Below are 7,720 nucleotides of genomic sequence, written 5' to 3'. Positions count from 1 at the left end.
CAGGAGATCTTTCTATTAGTCGAATATTATTTCCACACAATAAATATTCCAATGCGTGGTATTGTGTGGCAAAACCACGGTGGAGTTTGATGTTTTGATTACCTACGACTGAGAGGTTTCAGGAAGAATGGGTTTTTCTGCATTCTGCTGGGGACCTGGGTACCAGCTTTCAAAGAGAGTTGGGGGGGATGAGATCTTGACGATTGCACATCCCTTAAAGGAGAACTATGAGGTGAGTGCTTTTCACTCACCTCATAGTTCTAGCAGACCTGTGACAATGAGACTGTTACAGGTCGGCTCAGTAGATCGGGAGGTGAGCGAACACATACTGGCGTTCGCTCACTCCTCGATCCTGTCACGGCTCTCGAGGGGCTGGATTCCGGAACGGACGGGGGAGAGGGCGGGTACAGTTGGCTCTGCCTCTAGATAGGCAGAGCCAGCTGTCACTCACGCAGCTGGGCGAATCCAGACATTATTGTCGGGATCCGTTTCAGCTGCGGCGTCTCAGTATACCGCGAGCTCCAGCTCGCGGGATACTGAGCTTAGGGTGACGGGAGGACGCAAGTTTGTGTCCTCCCGTTACCCTTAGGAGAACTATGGGGAAAAGCACAAACCCCATAGTTCTCCTTTAAGGAAATGGTGCTGGCTATAGGGGAATTAGCTCCTGCAGGGAAATAGGAACAAACGGTGTCCAGGGATCAAGAGGACTCCTTCAGAAGTCAGAGAGGAGTCAGGTGATGTGCGTGCTGTAGGCACACAAAGTAAGCCAGGTAAGCTGGGAGAACTAGTGAGGCTACGAGAGCCGACAGCCTGAGGGGCCATCAGTACAAGTGCGGGACAGCACTACAGAGAGGACAAGTGGGTCAGAATTATTACTGTTAAGGGTGAAAGCCAGGAGGCTATACCGTTGTCGTTTTGCAAGCAGTGTATGGATGCCGCACTGAACAACCCCCACGAGGGGTTCTTAAAGCGCTGTACACATGTGCGAATATCCCCAAACATCACAAACGCAATTCAAAAATTTGGATATAGATCTTTTTCAAATGTTTTAAACTAGTGGTTCTTAACCTGTGTAACCTCAGGACCAACATTTGTCCTTGGTCTGCAATAGAACACAAGGCATAAGGGTACTGCACATTCCGGGGCGGCCGTGCGAACTGTGGGTGGGAGGTGTGTTTGGGGTACCAAATGAATTGCAACGCATAATGTGATGTCACTCCAGTCCAGGCACTTCTACAGCACACGTGAGGGAGCTGTAAGCAATGCACATATGGATAGAGCTCCCTCGAGGCCACAGCCCCCCCCCCACCCCATCTCAAGCTGACACTCGACGCCGGGCATAATATTTTGAATGGCTGCTTGGTGTGAGAACCAAGTGCTGCACTAGGGGGAGATAGAGGAGCCTCTCACCTGGAAAAATGGAAGCCATGCAGCAGGGGCGTAACTAGAAATCACAGGGCCCCATAGCAAAATCTTGTATGGGGCCTGTGATTTCTAAATAAGTCCACCTGATAACCCAAACAGTCAACCTGAGGGTGACCCTGCAGAGCCCACCATAGACTCTCTATGGTGAGCTCTGCAGGGTCTCGGGTGGGCGATCAAGCCCTCTTACCTGTCTGGCCGATCCTCTGTCCGCCTCCTCCGTCACTGGGCTCCACCTCCTCGATCGCTGGGCCCTGCCTCCTCCATCGCTGCCGGCGACGGGCCCAGCCACCTCCCCCGAAGCTGCAGGTTGTCATCAACTCAGTAGCTGTGAGGAGGTACGTGCCGCTGCACATGTGAATAGCTGTGTGTTGCCCCTCACAGCCAGCAGCCTGAAATGCCATAGCGACCCAGGCGTCCCGCAACGGCATCAGGGACATGTCCTGGCCGGGCCCCCTGTGTCCCCATAGCGGCCGCCTGGGTCGCTATGGTGATTGTTACGCCACTGCCATGCAGCCACCCACTGAACACGGGGTCAAGACCCACCAGTTGAGAACCAAGGTTTTGAACTATACTGGAATAAGCAAGTAAAAGGTGTAGTCTAGCAGAACGAGTACAAAATACAAGATAACCCAAAGATTACCTAGCAACAAAAGTATCCCAACAATGTAGAATTAAAGAGCAACTGCTGCTTGGTCACAATTGCCAATTTTCTACCTGCCCGGATTTCAGACATGTAACTACCTAAGCCTAGTGATCGGTTATAGTGACTTGCCTGTAACAATTAACTGCCTCAGTTGTTTGTTTTCTTCTTCCAGCTTCTTAATGCGGCGTTCCATCTCTCGAAGTGTTTCTGATGCTTCATCATCACCATCATCATCGCCTTGCTCTTCTTTCACAACATCCAGTAACTTCTCTGCAGCAACTATTTCTGGCTGTATGCGCATTGTTTTCTGGGATATAGCCTACAAATATTTAGCAAATAGTCACCAACACAAAGGAACAGGTCACATTATAAACGTAAATTTGGGATTAATAAAATCAGTAACAAAATCTGTGATCCCCACAATTTCAACACTGGAACCATATGTTCTCAGTGCCAGACTCACCACATTATTACTAACGGCAGCAGATTTAGGCTGGGTTCACAGCTAGGCGTATCGAATATGCGCGTTTGTCGCGTTGTTTCGCGGTAAAAAAACGCGCGTTTCCGAGGGCTACTTGGCTGTATCCCAATGGAAACGCGTGACAAAAACGCCCCAAAGAAGCTCCTGTACTTCTTTGGGCGTAGGGCGTTTTGTAGCGCGTTCATACGGCCTGTAATACGCCCAGGTGTGAACCATACCCATAGGAAATAATGGGATTTCGGTGTTTGAGCATTTTGCAGAGCGTTCGAACGCCCTACAAAACGCCCAGGTGTGAACCGGGCCTTAGATTTGCCCCACTTGATGACCGGGGTGTTACACGCCCTTCCAGTCCCGGCCATTTTTCAGTATTCAGCGCTGAGGTACTTTGACTGACATTTATTCCGTCATGCAACGCTGTACTGAAATGAATTTGATACTATTTTTGGGGGGCAGATAGGTATTTATTTACCACTAGGGGTTTTATTTACTATATAATGAAAAGAGTTCCAAAAATGTTTTTTTTTTTTTTTAAATACCTGTTTTCCCTACTTTATGTTATAAAACATTTACCATTACCCAATTTTTTGGTAAAATATAAAAGACGGGGTCACGTCGGGTAAATAAGACACCAAACATGTTCAATCTCAAAATTGCGTGTGCCCGCGAAATCGCAAAAAAACGACAGTGCCTAAAATTGGCCATAGGCGACGCTTTGATAAGCGGTAAAAGCTTTTAGTTTAGTGTTATTAGTGATTAATGGCCCTAAAATTATTGCTCACACTCCCACGTTTGCGGCGATATGTAACATGTGCGGTGTAATCATTGTTTTCGCATGTAGGCGCACCCGACGCATATTTACCTTTATATGTGCGCGCACGCGGGGGCCTTATATCTTTTGTGGGGTGTTTTTTTATTGTTTTAATATGAGTCTTTAAATGTTATTTTGTAAACTTTTTTTAACACTCAAAACAGGTCCTCTTTATGCTATCACAAGTCCCCTATGTGATAGCCAATATACAGTGACAGGTCCTCTTATGGAGACATCAGGGGTCTCTAAGATCCCTAATGTCACCTAGTGACCCCCAAAGAAGCTGATGAAGCAGAGATCTGCTTCACCAGCTTCCTCTCTGGCTATAGGAGCCAGAGAAATGACAGCTAAAATGTGGAAATGATGCTTCCGCCTTGAGGGTCCATTCACACCACATCCAGATCATCTCCCAACCAGACCAGATTGTTACCGGACCAGAAATGCATCCTAATGCAGCGTTTTTCAACTAGTCATGGATTGAACAGAAATATGAACAATTATAAAATACTTTATTATTTCATAATAAAGTAATTATAAAATAATTTCTTTGTGTTTATTTGATTCCTATTCAAGAGAATTACTTTATATATAGTCAATATAGGAACAGAGGTGCATTTTTTTAACATTTTCTAATGGTGGTGTGCCTCGTGATTTTTTTCATGAAAAAAGTGTGCCTTTGCACAAAAAAGGTTGAAAAACACTGTCCTAATGTACCCCGATGTTATTTCTGGCCTCTGTTCACACAACAGCGCAGTCCATTCCAGACCAGACCAGAAAAATACTGCATGTCTCATTTTATCTGGTCTGGAACGCATCAAAAAACACATACAGATGCACTGAAACGCACCTGTAAGACCATTTTAAGCTAAAGAAAAAATCCCAAACGTGGCAAAAGGCAATGAATCGCATTCCAGATCTGGTCTGGAAAATGGTGTGGACCTGCCCTTAGAGAGGAGGAGGGATCAGAGGTGGGGGAATGCTATCTCTCCTCCATTCTCTGTACAGGCAGCTGCTGTGCCAGTCCCGGGCTTGCGGGGGCTTTGGAGCAGAGCCTGGGATAACCGGCGCTGGGGGTGGGAGGGCAATGGAGGGGAAGCGCTGCAATAGAGGGGGGGCGCACACCACATGCAGTCATACAAGCGATCGGCCGGCTGTAGAGCACTTGTATGTAACAGCCGGTAATGGCTGTTTAGATTCCCAGCGGGATCAGGCGCACATGAGGGGGAAAAAATAAATCACATAAATGTACGTCCACCCGCTGGGAAGCATCCGCCGTATTTTTACTATGAGCGGACGGCAACTGGTTAATACACCGATATGTTAATACTCTTTCATGATTCTGGATTATAAAAGGTCCCCACACACCTTGCGATAATCGGGCAAATCCTGCGATCGTACGATTATCGTAAGGTGTGTGGAAGCCGTGTGACCTCTACTACTGTAAGGTCGCACGACTTTTAAACTTACGAACATGTTCGAAAACCCGCCGAGCATCGTACGATGTTCAGCGGGTGTGTAGCATGTTCGTAAGATATAAGCCGGATGGGCCGGTGCGCGCGGCTTGCGATCATCGCAAGTACGATCTGCCTGTCCAAGATAGGTAGATCGTACGTTTTTTTATTTACCTTACAACCATCGCAAGACAAAAGTCTTGCGATGGTTGTAAGGTGTGTGCCCAGCCTAAGGCCTCATTCACACAGCTAACTGTCGGCCCGTACAGATCCGTGCTGCGTGCATGGCTGTATCGGGCCGCTCCCGGGAAGGACAGGTGCTGCGTGTGATTGTAAGCAGCAGCCTGTTCACTATGGGAGTACATGGCCGTACGCCGCCCTACGCTCACCCAAACTGCACATCCGTGCGAGTGTCCGTACTCATACGCAGACAGGATGGATCCTATCTGCGTCCGAGCACCGATACCCGCACAGATGTGCCGTTCGGGTGAGGGTGCGGAGGTGTACGGCCATGTACTCCCATAGAGAACAGGCTGCTGCTTACAATCACACGCAGCACCTGTCCTTCCCGGGAGCGGCCCGATACAGCCATGCACGCAGCACGGATCTGTACGGGCCGACAGTTAGCTTTGTGAATGAGGCCTTACCCTTCCATTGTTGTATAAAAGCATTTATGCTGAAGATGAGTATCAGCCCCACATTCATAATAGAGGCTCTACCTTAACATCTTCAGCGGCAGATTCGTCCTCCGATGCCGATAATTGTTCAAACCTTCTTTTTGAAATTCTTTTTGTGCTGAAGTTTTTTTCTTTTTTGGCAACAAAGATATTTAGTTTTTTCATTAGTGAATGTTCTCGATCTAAAAATAAAAAGCGTATATTCTCATCAGAATCATGACTTTCAATAACTTCATTTAGTAAAAATTGTATATATTTTAATACTTTGTTTTTAAAAAACAGCCGTCCGAACATTTGTACGGAGGCACCCATGCGCTCGTGCCTGCCGTGGCAGTGTGCGTCCATAGACACACATAGCCCTGTGGGAGACCACTCCCCTTCTCTCTTTGAATGATGGCAGAAGGAGCCTATGGCTCCTCTGCCATCAGTATCCTCCCCCGCAACCCGGAAGTATGAGGAACAGAGGATCACTTTGGGACAAGCGTCGCTGACAGGTAAGAGTAGAGGGGGAACCTGGGGGAGAAAAAGGTTCTGGGCGAGTTTTACCGGAATGCAGAGAATGCAATAAGGTAAAAAAAAAACAGACCTTAAAAAGGAGAACTATGGGGTTAAGTCTTTTCCCCATAGTTCTCCTTAGGGTAACGGGAGGACACAAACTAGCATCCTCCCGTCACCCTAGGCACAGTATACCGTGAGCTGTAGCTCGCGGTATACTGAGACGCTGCTCTCCCGAAAATTATGTCTGGATCCGCCGAGCTGCGTGAGTGACAGCTGACTCTGCCTATCTAAAGGCAGAGCCAGCTGTACCCGCCCCCTCCCCCATCCGTTCCGCCAGTCAGCGCTGGCAGATCGGAGCGGGGAGGGGGGAATCCAGCCCTCCCCCTGTCACGGCAGAGAGCCGTGACAGGATCAAGAGGGCCGACCTGTGATCTACTGAGCCGACCTGTGACAGTCTCATTGTCACAGGTCGGCTAGAACTATGAGGTGAGTGAAAAGCACTCGCCTCATACTTCTCCTTTAATACTTTCAATAAAGTAACTTTATTCAGGCTGATGTAACTTACAGCACCCTTTTCTATTATTTTAGCAAAAAAAAGGCTGGGCAAATATGGCTGAATCTAGATAATTGCCCTAAGTGAGTCATTAACCCGCAGAGCATAGTTCTAGTATAGCAGATAAATGAATTACCATCAACATCCAGTAGAGTTGCTTCATAGCAAGGCCAACCTCCTGGAGGGCATCTCCCTTGTCGCCATTCCATCATATAGGTTTCCTGCCCAGTGATGACTTCATTTTCTTTGTAGCCCCTGATCCAGTCGCAGCTAATCACGCTGTATGTATTAACATCGTCGGCTTCTTCCCATCGCACCAAAGCAAATTTCGTCATTGTGCGCAGTGACGTCCAAACTTCAGCAGTGCTAAAAACAAAGACCTTGTGGGAAATAATTTAAAAAGAATGGGTGCCGATAATAAAAAAGGGAATTTTTTTGCACACTTGCTAGAAAGGTTGTGATTTGTATTTCTTTCAGCAGAGTGTCTACCTTGTAATAGGTTAGTTTATATTCCTGCCATGCTATGTTACCGACTTGCCATCTGCCCACTGTAAATACACGGCCGGACGGCAAACGGGTGGCTGTGCCTGTACGTCATTTTCTTTCGCCACGGGCGCGCATCAGCAGAACTTCACCGGGCATGTAAACAGCCGGTACCAGCTGTTACATATAAGCATTCGGCAGGCTCTACAGCCGGCCGATCACTTGTATTACAATGTACAGTGCGCCCCCGCCGCTGTCGGTTATCCCGGGCTCCGCTGTGTTGGAACTTCTTGCACAGTCTCACAGAGAAACACAGGCACAAAGTCTGATATGCATGCTGCACATGGCTTGGAAAAAACAGGAAGGAATCCGCAGCTTTATTATTTATCTTATTGAATACAACAGAGTATCTACCATAGATATAACAGAACTTATAAATATACTGCCATCTAGTGACCAAAAATGTATACTGCAGGAGTTATAATCGATACAATAATGTGTATTCTAAGGCCTGGTTCACACCAAATGCAGAGCAGATCCGGTCAGGTTTCTGCACACGCACGCTAGTCTTTTAGATGAGTTTTTGACGCGTTTTTGCCTAAATTTTTTTTCTTTTTTAAAGTTTAAAATGGGCTTTCAGTGCGTTCCAGGCATTTGCATGCATTTGCAGATCCAGAGCAGGTAAAATAGGGCCTGCTGCA

The sequence above is a fragment of the Nanorana parkeri genome, unplaced genomic scaffold, assembly GCF_000935625.1.
Source record: "Nanorana parkeri isolate BGI_ZX_2015 unplaced genomic scaffold, ASM93562v1 scaffold488, whole genome shotgun sequence".
Lineage (NCBI taxonomy): Eukaryota > Metazoa > Chordata > Amphibia > Anura > Dicroglossidae > Nanorana > Nanorana parkeri.
This window is presented reverse-complemented; position numbering follows the sequence as displayed.